General features: G+C 38.8%; 1 protein-coding gene across 1 annotated transcript in view; it reads right to left on the bottom strand.

The window, feature by feature from the left end:
- LOC106878489 (uncharacterized) overlaps window positions 1-13,756 on the bottom strand; it is a 155,980-nt gene extending 142,224 nt beyond the window's left edge. Inside the window, exon 1 of the mRNA XM_014927714.3 lies at window positions 13,529-13,756. The gene's annotated coding sequence lies outside the window, so the exon portion shown is untranslated. The remainder of the gene's footprint in view (window positions 1-13,528) is intronic.
- Between the last annotated feature and the right edge of the window lie 332 nt (window positions 13,757-14,088).

The following is a 14,088-nucleotide window of genomic DNA, read 5'->3' as shown; positions in this document are numbered from 1 at the left end:
GTCGTTTAACATCCGCTTTCCATGCTAGCATGATAATTAGCTATGCAGTCTGTGTAGAGGTGGTATATAAGCATACAACTATTCGATACGTGTTAAAACTGTGCATATATACATACTTGTGACCATACTGTGTGTATAGGTGGTAATACTCAGTGCATGTGCATACGTACATACATATATATATATATATATATATATATGTATGTATGTATATACCTTTTCCTCTACTGTGTATGTATAATTTATCACTGTATATATATACATGTTGCTATACTGCATGAATAATTGTTAAAAGTGTATATGTCCATAGAGTTGCATTGCCTGTGTGTGTATGTACACACACATAAATATATATATATATATATATACATATATATATATACGTATACAAACTTGTGGATATACTGCATGCAAATGTGATAACGTATATACATATATATAGGTTATAGCATGTATATATGAATGTAGCGATGCTACATGTTTAGACCGTAATATGTACCAACTAAACATGTATATTTACATGTAGCTAAGCCTATGTATGTATGTGTGTATATATATATATATATATATACACACACACACACACACACCACCACCACTATATATTCCTGCAGCTATGCTCTGTGTAAGTGATAGTTTCATATATATATATAAACAAATCTATACAACCATGTATGTGTATGTGCATGCAAACGTAACATAAGTAACTATGCTATATGAGTAGATGTCAGTATTGCATAAAATCATTCAGTAAATCATGAGACGTGCTTCCCTTTCCAACTCCATCTCGATTATAAACGACAGCCATAACGTCTTCTCTATGGTGATGACAGTGCAGCATCGCTTGACAGTAGGATGAAATGCCTTGCAATATTTCATCCAGTGTTCTACGTTCTGAGTTCAAATCCTACCAAGGTCGACAATCAATAAACTGAAGTAGCAGCCCAGGGGGTGCGATGGGTTGACAGAATTTTTGGAGTTTCGGACAAGATGTCATGCAAATATTTTTTCTGGCTCTTGTGTTCTGAGTTCAAACCTTAGTGGTCTATTTGAGTGAGAGAAACTTTAAATCCATCATCTGGCTCTTGTGAATGCCTGGAGTAGAATCCACTCTGTTACAAGCCTTTTGGGTTTAGCCTCCAGTTCAAGAGAAAATTCTTCCCTTTTATCTACCAGCTTCCTTGGCTATGAAGAAATAAAGCTTCGAAATCACTGCCTGTTTACAAAATGACTAAATGGAAAAATAAAACCTAAAGCAGTAGCATTAAGTATTTAAAACTGGCACTCCGTTGGTTATGATGACAAGTGCTCTAGTTGATCCGATCAATGGAACAACCACTCTGGGAAATTAACATGCAAGTGGCTGAGCACTCCACAGACATGTGTACCCTTAATGTACTTCTCAGGGAGAGTTAGTGTGACACAGAATGTGACACAGAATGTGACAAGGCTGGCCCTTTGAAATATAGGTATTACTCAATTTTGCCAGCTGAGTGGACTGGAACAACATGAAATACAATGTCTTGCTCCAGGACACAAGGTACCATGAAGAATTGAACTCGTGACCTTATGATTGTGAACCAAATACCTTAACCACTAAGCCACGTGCCTTCACTATGTATATATATATATATATATATATATATATATATATATATATATATATATATAGCTTTATGTAAATATACATGTAAGTTATACAATATGGACGGGTGGTACTGGAGTGTATGAGGGATCAAGGAGAGGTTGTGTCTTTGATGGGGGAACATGCTGCACTCTTAAGAGTGGTTTGTCCACTTTGGTCTCCACCTGGCACCCGGTTAGCTCTCACCTGTGACACCAAGTAGTTGTTTGCATGCAACAACAACCACATTCTCCTGGTAAATCACTTCAGTTGGTGGGCCAAACCAGTTGAGGGTAGCCGACAGATATGCAACTCTCGTTGAGTTAAGGCCTGTCTGTCAATGCATGTGAAGACTGGAACCAACAGGCACTGCAAAAAGAAACCTTTATGGATCAATGGAGAGAAAGGTGGCTGCAGCAATACTTTAAGGATGGACTGTAGGGAGCAAGATGAAGCAAGTAAGACATCTTCGTCATCCACTGCGTCCAGCACCATCCCCTTCATCTTGACCTGGTTTTGCCACTGGATTGAAGCTGGACATGGACAAAGGGAGCAAGGCTGACAGCATGTAAATCTTCTTCACTTTAACCCTTTAGCATTTAAACCAGCCATATCCAGCCCAAATATTCCATCCACTTTATGTTTAAACAGGCAAGATCTGGTCTCTCATACTTAGCTTGTAATGCCGTTCTGCAAATAAACAATCACATCTTTGAAATCTCAAAGCTACAAGGTATAATACATGATGAATTTTTTTTAAATGTGAATAAATAAGCATTATATTTCACAAAGTAATCTGGATGCTGAAGGGTTAAACAAAGTCACCAATCGAGTCATTTAGTCATCCTTCACACACGATGACTAGATGGTCCTTACCGTTCCGACAGAGGAACACACAGTAAACAATTATCATTTTAATGTCCATTTTTCCATGCCTGCATGGATTGGTCATATTTTGTTGAGGCAGACTTTCACTGACTAGATGCCCTTCCAGTCACCAACCCTCCCTGTTTCCATAATCGACCGGCGAGACTGAGAAATAGGGACCAGGTAACCGAAGAACATGGAAGCCAATATAGAGAGACACTGCGCTGACGAAGTTACGAACCACAAGCGACCAGATCCGAGTATCACTAGGCCTCTCCGACACGGCGAGACCGAGTACATCGAATACCAACAGTGTTTCCTAATTCCTGGACACATTTCCACCAATGATTGGAAATAAGGGATGTCACTTATATGATCGTGACATATATATATATATATATATATATATATATATATATATCTCATCATCATCGTTTAACGTCCGCTTTCCATGCTAGCATGGGTTGGACGATTTGATTGAGGACTGGTGAAACCAGATGGCAACACCAGGCTCCAATCTGATTTGACAAAGTTTCTACAGCTGGAAGCCCTTCCTAACGCCAACCACTCAGAGAGTGTAGTGGGTGCTTTTACGTGCCACCGGCACGAAGGCCGGTCGGGCGGTACTGGCAACGGCCACGCTCAAAATGGTGTATTTTATGTGCCACCCGCACAAGAGCCAGTCCAGGGGCACTGGTAACGATCTCGCTCTAAAATCCTTACACATGCCACGAGCATAAGTGCCAGAAAGGCGACGCTGGGCATAGGTGCTATCCCGATTTCGCTTTCGCTTGCCCCAATAAGTCTTTGCAAGCTGAGTTTCGTGTCTAATGAAGGAGACGACGTTGGCACAGGTGCCAGTCGTCAAATTTAGTTCGATTTCACTTGCCTCAACAAGTCTTCGCAAGCGGAGTTTAGTATAGACACACGGAAGTGTGCAGGAATTCCACTTTTTAAAAACTGTTGTCTCGACAACTTTGTGAACAGAATAACTGATAGAACTAGAAGACCAGACACACACATACACTGATCAGTCGAAATGAAAACTAAAAATCAGACCATGAAACAGGTAGTAGTACTTTACATGGCACCGTATGCATGGCTGTGCAGTTAAGGAGTTTGCTTATTAACTGCATGATGCCAGGTTCAGTCCAGCTGGGCAGCACCTTGGACGTTTTCTATTATAGGCCTGAACCAACCAATGCCTACTGAGGGAATTCAGTAAATGGAAACTGTGGGGAAACCTGCTATGTGTATCTGTATATAACTATCTTCATGCATGTGTACATGAATGTTGATATGCTATGCTTATCAGCACTTAAACAAAATGGTGGAGATGTTGACATTTTAACTACTCAATCGGCACTTTTAAAAACATGTAACTCAAAGGCATCCCTTTACACACACACACACACACACATATATATATATATATAGAGAGAGAGAGATATACACACATATCCTATGTATATGTGTGTGTATATATGGATCTATGTATATTGCTTCATTTACATTGTTTGGGCAATAGTGATTTAAATGAAAACAAGGTAGTTTACTGCCTTAAGAAGTCTCAACCCTATGCTCGTATGAGAAAATCAGATGTTAAAATGATGATAATAAAATTCATATACAATAGATCTTTATCTACACACATATATACATGTAACTACACTATACATGTGTTTGTATTGTATATATGTTGTTGGCACTCCGTCGCTTGCGACATCGAGGGTTCCAGTTGATCCAATCAACGGAACAGCCTGCTCGTGAAATTAACATGCAAGTGGCTGAGCACTCCACAGACACGTGTAGTGCCTTAACGTAGTTCTCGGGGATATTCAGCGTGACACAGTGTGTGACAAGGCTGACCCCTTTGAATTACAGGCACAACAGAAAGAGGAAGTAAGAGTGAGAGAAAGTTGTGGTGAAAGAGTACAGCAGGGTGCGCCACCATCCCCTGCCGGAGCCTCGTGGAGCTTTTAGGTGTTTTCGCTCAATAAACACTCACAACGCCCGGTCTGAGAATCGAAACCGCGATCCTATGACCGCGAGTCCGCTGCCCTAACCACTGGTCCATTGCGCCTCCACATTATATATATATATATATATATATATATACATATTAGGAAGGGCATCCAGCTGTAGAAACTCTGCCAAATTTAGATTGGAGCCTGGTGTTGCCATCCGGTTTCACCAGTCCTCAGTCAAATCGTCCAACCTATGCTAGCATGGAAAGCGGACGTTAAACGATGATGATGATGATGATATATATATGGCTTATGGTTTGCTTGCGAACCAGCAATTTCCAGGTTCAGTTCCACCATTCAGTACCAAGCGCAAGTATTTTCTACTACAGATACAGGCCAACCAAAAACCTCACGAATGTATTTGGTAGAGGGAAACTGAAGTAAAACCTTTGTGTATTTGCATGTGTATGTGTGCATGTCTCTTTACATCTTGCTTGTGTCTATGTAAGTTGCAACATGTGGGCTTTGCCAATGTCTTTGGTTCTTTTACTTGTTTCAGTCATTTGACTGCGGCCATGCTGGAGCACCGCATTTAGTTGAGCAAATCGACCCCAGGATTTCTTCTTTGTAAGCCTAGTACTTATTCTATCGGTCTCTTTTGCCGAACCGCTAAGTTACAGGGATGTAAACACACCAGCATCGGTTGTCAAGCGATGTTGCGGGGACAAACATATACACACGCATACATATATATATACATATATACGACAGGCTTCTTTCAGTTTCTGTCTACCAAGTTCACTCACAAGGCTTTGGTCGGCCTGAGGCTATAGTAGAAGACACTTGCCCAAGGTGCCACGCAGTGGGAATGAACCCGGAACCATGTGGTTGGTAAGCAAGCTACTTACCATACAGCCACTCCTGCGCCTATATATATATGTATATATATATATATATATATATATATATATATATATATATACATATATATATTGAACATCCATTGGATGAGGTGGAACACATCATTAGTAATGTGAAATTGGGGTCATCAGATATTCTGAGTCTTGCACAACATCAGATACCCTCGTCCAGAGAACCTACTGGAGATTGATCAGATCCCAATTTATGTCCGAGCAGCAACAGTCCATGTATCAGCTCCCTAAATCCAAAGACACCAGGTGAATTTCTCTATAGATTCACTCACAGACCAAATGGCCCATCTTTGTGACCCCCTCCCCCTGTAGAACCCATTCGGATGAGGACTTTGCAGAGTGAGTGTCCTGCAAAGCCTCTACAGTCCACTTCTGGAAATTCATAGTGTTCCTTTGTTTTGGCACTACTCATGTTTCCTATCATTGGCTTTTTTCAATCTACCCTTCCCAGGCTACTATATGTTCCAGTTTGATCAGTTTTCTTGATGCTTCAGAGGTGATCATATCTGGCTGAAGCAAGACTGGTACTATGCACTGCAGAAACTTCAACAGCCTACCCAGAACAACAAGCAGGTGCCAGCCAGTCAGAGACTGTATAAAGGTGGTTCCATATTTGCTTTTGATTGTGGATGGGGTTCCTCTTCAGTTTTGATAAATCTAAGTGGCAACCATGGGTTTACTTGAACTGAAGACAGGAACTAAGCTCTCAGCAACCAGCTTGAGCACTTATCCACTCATAATGCCAAGAAATAGCAGCCTTCTCCAAGAGCTTTTGAACAGCTGCTGAGATGTCCTTAAGGGTTCTCATGTAGATTCTAGCAGTCTGGACAGTGTCTCTTGACCCATAGGTGTGAAAGTTAGCTGGGTTTGAGAGGACAATGTAAACAGCTTGAACAAGAAGCTTAACATGATGGATGTCCACCTACATGGCATTTCCCCATGTGGTAGTCTCACACTGCCCCTCACCTCATTCATGCTCATTCCACACGAGCTCCACACTCCTCTTCACTCACCCTTACTCTCTACATCTGCTCAAATCACTTCCTGAATAAACTGGTCCCTCCTCTACCGACCTGGGTCTCAAGGAAGCATCTCATGATGCCTCCCCCTCCACATCCAGCATCACTCTGCCACTTGCACTGTTTCCTCCTTTATTCTCACCTTGAGGCTAACTAATGACATTTCCTGCTCCTTGGAGTTTTGGAACAGGAGGGAGCAGGAAAGAATTTCTCTAGTTCATATTAACAAACACTCTTCAGTGAAGTTACTGGGGCAGGTTTGGCTTTGTGGTTAAGAAGCTTGCTTCCCAACCATGAGATTCCCAGGTTCAGTTCCATTGCAGAGCACTGTAGGTAAGTGACTTCTACTATAGCCCAGGCTGCTGACCAAAGCATTTTCAATAGATATGGTAGAGGGGAAACTGAAAGAAGCCCATAATATATATGTTTTGTTTTTGTTTGTTGGCACTCAATCGCTTACAACGACAAGGGTTCCAGTTGATCCAACCAACAGAACAGCCTGCTCGTAAAATTAACGTGTAAATGGTTGAGCATTCCACAGACATATGTACCCTTAACGTAGTTCTCGGGGATATTCAGCGTGACACAGTGTGACAAGGCTGGCCCTTTGAATTACAGGCACAACAGAAACAGGAAGTAAGAGTGAGAGAAAGTTGTGGTGAAAGAGTACAGCAGGGTTTGCCACCATCCCCTGCCGGAGCCTCATGGAGCTTTAGGTGTTTTCGCTCAATAAACACTCACAACGCCCGGTCTGGGAATCAAAACCGTGATCCTATGACCGCGAGTCCGCTGCCCTAACCACTGGGCCATTGCACCTCCACATATATATATATATATATACTAGCCTAAAAGCCACATTCTGTGCAGACTTCTAAGCTAGCTCCTGCGGAGGGCTCACTGGGCCTGCAACTAAATAGTATGACTATAATAACTATATGTCCTAGTGGTATTTGATCAGAGGTTAAGAATGGATGAGAAGTAATTCTGTAATGCAATCAATCTATTGTTCCAGTCCCAATTTGAATTCCAACTTTTCACCAATTTATCCCAAAGTTCTTATCTTGACATAAAATAAATGAAGTGAATGTCATTTATCCCCACCTTGATCTCGGTCTGATATCATCGGACAAATGCTGCCAAGATGGTGTGAATCAGCTGAGCTTTACCTGCTGGAAATAGCAACCCAAATGCTTTTAAATCAGATCCCAATGCTGAATGTTCAAGAACCAATGAAGGGCAGATTTTCAATCCCGGGATCATCCTGATTCCAAAAAGGTATAATGTGTCTATGTAGAGCAAATGTAGGCTAAGATACAGAGGTCCCAGACAGACAGACAAAATTTCACTTTTATTAATATTTATATATATTTATAATTTCAGTTTCTAATACACACACACATATATATACATGCATGTGTATACTCTTGTCTCAACTACAATTGATGGCTGCAAACAAGCATCACCATCATAAAAGCAGTGTTGCTACTTTTCGGTCTTCTGTGAAGCATATGACTAACCATGGGCAAATGTGACTTTCCATGGAAACAGGTGAGGTCTAGTAACAAGGACAACCAGTGATAGAAATCTTCCACAACACAACTCCATCTGACCATGCAAACATGGAAAAGTAGACATTAAAACGATAATGACAAGATTATCTGTGTGTGTGTGTGTGTATGTGTGTGTGTGTGTATGTGTGTGTATCTTTTTATTCGTTTACTTGTTTCATTCATATGAATGCAGCCATGCTGGAGTACTGCCTTAAAGGGTTTTAGTTAAAGAAATTGACACCAGGACTTATTCTTTAGAAGCCTAGTACTTATTCTATCGGTCTCTTTCACTGAACTGCTAAGTTATGGGGGCATAAACACACCAGCATCGGTTGTCATGCGATGGCAGAGGAGACAAAGACAGACACACACACAAGGGCTTCTTTCAGTTTCCGTCTACCAAATCCACTCACAAGGCTTTGGTCAGCCTGAGACTATAATAAAAGACACTTGCCCAAGGTGCCGTGTGTGGGACTGAACCTGGAACCATGTGGTTGGGAAGCAAGCTTCTTACCACGCAGCCACTTTTCCTTGCATGCAAGAGTCAAATGGAATCTGTTGGGAGCAGATTTTCTACTACCAGATGTCCTTCCAGTTTCGTATTCTTACCTGTTCCCAAGCATGATTGAAGACAAAAGACACCACTCGTTTGATAATGAAGATAATTTGCCATGCATTGGGACTAACCCTTGTATACACATACTAGTCCATTCAATAGCCATTCCCCCCCCCCACTCCCATGCTAGAAAGTATTTAGATGGAGATCTATTTGAGACAGGATCTTACAGCTAGATACTCTTCCTGTCACCGACTCATGTTTTTCATAAAAGGAATACCTTTAACCCACAGGTCTTTAAATCCAACAAAGTGACCGATCATATTGTCTACAAGAAAACGTCAACATTGGCACTACTTTACTACCCACACACTGACACAACCCCCTCCCAATACATACACACACACATCTTGCTCTCTGCAACCACACAAATTCAGGTTCCATCCCACTGCTTGACACCTTGGGCAAGTGTCTTCTAATATAGGTGTCTTGCTATAAGAGGAGATATTTGGCTACTCCAGTTAGAAAAGAAAGGAGGGGGAAAATGGAGACAGAGAGAAAGACAGGCAGGCAAAGTGACAGAGAGAGATAAGTGGTACAGAGGACCTGACAGGGAGAGCAGGTGGGGGGGGGAATAGAAAGCCGTATGTTTCACACGAGTGTACAGGGAGATGGGACAGAGGTAACTGTAGCATGTGACAGGAGTGGCTCAAGAGGGCTACGGCTGATATAGCAAGTCCATGAGGATGATTGTGTACTGATAGGCAGATAAGTAGAGATGGGAAGTACATCAGGGAATAATCAAGGGTGTTGTGAAGATGGGTGGTTTGGAGTGGGAAGGGTGGTAAGGAGGACAAGCCATTTTCAGTTCATGTCTACCAAATCCACTCACAAGCTTATGGTTGACCCAGGGCTGTAGAAGACACTGGAGCTGGATGGAACACAAGACTACATGTCGATACACTGCATGTATAAGTTAGCTGGTGGTACTGCATACAAGTGGTTGTAAAGTATATATAGACAGTTGTACAACATATATATATATATATATATATATATACACACGCACACACATAAGGACATGTACTTTTAATATATATATATATATATATATATATATATATATAATGCATGTGCATTGTATATTAATAGCACGTGTGTAGCTTCTACTGTCTATATATTGGATTACATGAGTAGCTCGAACATGCACGAATGTGTACAACTTTATTGCGTATACATATCATGTGTAACTCCAACCTGAACACACTGAATATGTCTAATTTCGTGTACGCATGAAACATGTAATGTACGCTGTACATGTATGTAGATTCATTGTGTGTATATATACATGGGTAATAGCTCTGCTATGTACAGACGTGGGACGTATATCCACATGTGTGATGAGTGCTCATAACACCGTTTGTGTGGCTTAGTTTATACATTATATATTAATACTGGTGAAACATGCTTCACACACATGCATTATATATAACTATATACACAATATATATTACATGATGAACACGTGGATTTTACAGTTTAGATCGCCAAATAGATATCTATCCGTTATACACACACGCGCGTGTGTTTGTGCGTATAGTTAAGTTAAATTGCTGGAGACGTGTATTCAAGCACAGACAGATAGGCATAGATAAAGAGATAGGAGAAAGAGCTAGACACACATGCTACCATTATCTTACACACACACACATATATATATACATACATTATATATTTTTTATAGATGGTAGTTCGGATGTACTGCAGAAGATTAAAAAAAAACTATCAGCATATATGATTAGTAGTACACTTACGCTACTGACACACACAAACACACACACATATATATATACACACACCAAGTGAGCGTGTTTATTACATATCCACACAATAGCTTTTACAGAGGTGACAATGGTTTGTAGCGGTTACTATTAGTACAAATAAATATACAAGGTTAATAGATTTATATAGCATATGTGTGTGTGCGCGCGCGTTAGATGTTAGAGTGCTGCATGTACATAAGTGTGTGTGTATGTATGTATGTATATATATATATATATATATATATATATATATATATATATATATATATATATAAATATAGACAAATAAATAACAGTTAAACACTAGATGAAAGGATCACCATTAAGTTTTCGCGAGGAAAAGATCGACTGTGACTTCGAAATTCCGGCTTAATAGCCGTCGTGAAAGGACGCAAGAGAGAGAGGGGGGGGGACAGAGTAGTGGAGAGGAAGAAGAAAGAAAGTGGGGAAGGAGGGGTCGCAGCAGCAGTTAGAAGGGGGACAAACGAGTGCTTTAATAATAAAAGCCTACCAGCTGCCCCCTTTATGCCTCGTCCATTGAGGGCTGTGTGTCCCTTTCACTCAGGGAAATAATATATTTTACAGTCGGCTTTGTTAGAAGACGGGGTTAGTGTGTATGTGTGTGTGTTCGGTTTATTGTTGATCTAATTAAACATTATTGGCTATTGGGGCTTTATTGAACTGATTAAATAGTATTTGGTTGGTTATTGGGACTGGAGCAGTAATGAAAGCCACAACATCTGCAGTGGTATATTAAATAGATCTTATATGTCTGTCGCGTGTGCGCTACAGCTTTCTCTTGTCCCGAACAAAGGGGTATATATATATATATAGTAATATGGTGTGTGTATGTATACATTTTACGCATGTGTGTGTATATAGTTTACACAATGTCTACATAGTGTGTATATGTATTTCATGTAGAGTATACATACTGCTTATAGATAACACCATCATTTAACGTCCATTTTCCATGCTGGCATGGGTTGGATTGTATATATATTATATATATAGTATGTGTGTGTGTATATATATATATACTGTTTTGATAAGGCACATACACACAGACGGAAAGGGAGGAGGTACAGGCCAAGCCACAGCAACTAAGCCTCTTTCTTAAGTCCACTCAGAAAGGTTTCGACAGCCAGATTCCTGTTTACTTTAATATACGGGGAGAGGCATAAACACCACAACTCAACGAATCTATGGAGGCAGTGATAACACAATAGGAGGCATCTTTTCGTTGCTTTTGTAATAATATATTATGTGAGAGAGAGAGAGATGGTGAGCCATTGTGTCTAGAGTGAAGAGGAAGGAGAATCACTATTATCGTTCATTTATTAAATGGGAATTAATTTGGAAAAGAGATAAATCATACAACAGGTTCTGTAAGACCAAAGTCTGTTTAAATGGAGTCAGTACCTGCAACTTTGGAATAACAGAACCATTTTGCTTTGTTCGACATTTCTTCTGTGTGTTTTGGATGTGTGTTTGTATGTGTGTGAATTTGGATACATGTATGCTTGGATATATATATATATACATTTATCTATTTGTATGTATGTGTGTATGTATATGTGTGTGTGTATATATATATATATATATATAGATAGATAGATAGATAGATACACACACAAATATGAAAATGATATATATATATATATATATACAAAGCATGTGTTTGTATTATAGATGTGTGTGTATTTGTGATGGTACATCTGTAAATAGTGTACACACACACATATGTGGGTATTTAAATGTATATATATAATTTTACAAGAGGTAGAAAGTTAGAAAAGCTACCCTTATTAAGGAAATGCATGAATGCCACACAACCTCATACCAGCTTCACTTTTAATAAAATATCACATACTTGGGGCATAATCATTCCAAAAATAAGTCTTTTAATAACAATAAATCGGTTCCTTAATTTATACAATGAGCTAACTCCACGAAGACTCGGCCATTTCTTTGGGACAAAGGCTTGCTAATTGTTTATATATATGTGTGTGTGCTAATTGTTAAGATATATGTGTGTATACACACGTGTGTATGTATGTGTGTATATATATATATATATATATATATATACACACCCTGCAGAGTTTATATACAATGTGTATATAGATGTAAGGATAGCAGGTGTATTAAGGCTATATAAATAAACATGTCTAAGTATATATGCATAGAGTATGCATATAGACATCAACTACATTAATTATATACATCACTTAATATATATATATATATATATATATATATATATATATTCGTTTTATGTCTCAAGCACAAGAAACCAATCTCTCAGTACTTCACCGGCATAAAATATTTAAGCAGCACACATTATGCGTGTGAGAGTGTATACAAACGCATATAAACGTGCGTGTATATACACAAACAAACATATATACATATATATACACACGTATAGATACAGTAGTATTTATATATTACACACACAGACATATAGTCATGTATATATATATATATACACAAGCATGTGTGTATATCTGAGTAGATATATGTAGTTGTGTACATACATATCTACATATAGACACATCTAAATATGTGTGCGTGTGTGTATATATATATATATACACTCGAAAGTCTTATATATGCAAACATATACGCCTATGTACACACATACATATATCTACATATATGTACATGCATGTGTGTGCATAATAATAATATTCATAATACGTGAGTATTTATATACATGTATATATCTATATCTATCTATACATGTGTATAAACACATTACTGTGTGTATATGTATATTAACTCACGTGTCTATATATGAACACAACTATACACATAAATAAGTATATATATATAAGTATATATATATGTGCGTGTGCATACGTGTATATACACACGTGTGTATATACACACGTGTGTATATATACACATAGCAATACGTATATAAACATTTACACGTTCGTGTATATGTGCGTGTGTACATACATATGTATATATATATATATGTATATATATATATATATATATATACATACATACATATGTATATATATATATGTATATATATACACATATATATATATATATATATATATATATATATATATATATACACACACACAAATGAACAGATGAGGCAGTGATTGATGAATAAATACAAACGGTGAAAAATAATGGTTTTAACAACGATCAAACAAGAAGTACATACATTAAAATGGACACAGCAGTAAAATAATTCCCAAACTTGATTAAAAAAAGTGTCCGTTGTGTGAATTGATCAGAAATATACTCAGCCAGAAAGCCAGTCGAGCTGGCTACCTCGCCTTCTCCTACACATCACGCTTCTTATAATATATATACAACACTACTATAACAACACTACTATAACACAGCACTACTATACACTGTCACTCTCTCTTTCCCACCGCTCCTCTCTATTGGATATACATCGCTTTCCCTCCCTCTATTTATGTATCGGATATATTGGCCTTCCTCTCTGTATCACATATACCTCTCACTCTCCCTAATACTATCCCTCTATCACACATATCTTCCTTTCTCCCGCTCTCTCCGTCTATCACATATATCTGCCTTACTACCCCTCTCTTACTCTTTCTCCCTCTCTCCATCACATAATTGCCTTTCTTCCTTTCAAACTCTCTCTCTCTCTCTATCACGTATACCTGCCTTTCTCCCTCACCTTCTCGCTATATCACATAAACCTGCCTTTCTCCTTCTCTCTATTTATCACTTACATGCTATCTCGTT

The sequence above is a fragment of the Octopus bimaculoides genome, chromosome 15, assembly GCF_046866305.1.
Source record: "Octopus bimaculoides isolate indiv1 chromosome 15, ASM4686630v1, whole genome shotgun sequence".
NCBI lineage: Eukaryota > Metazoa > Mollusca > Cephalopoda > Octopoda > Octopodidae > Octopus > Octopus bimaculoides.
This window is presented reverse-complemented; position numbering and strand designations above follow the sequence as displayed.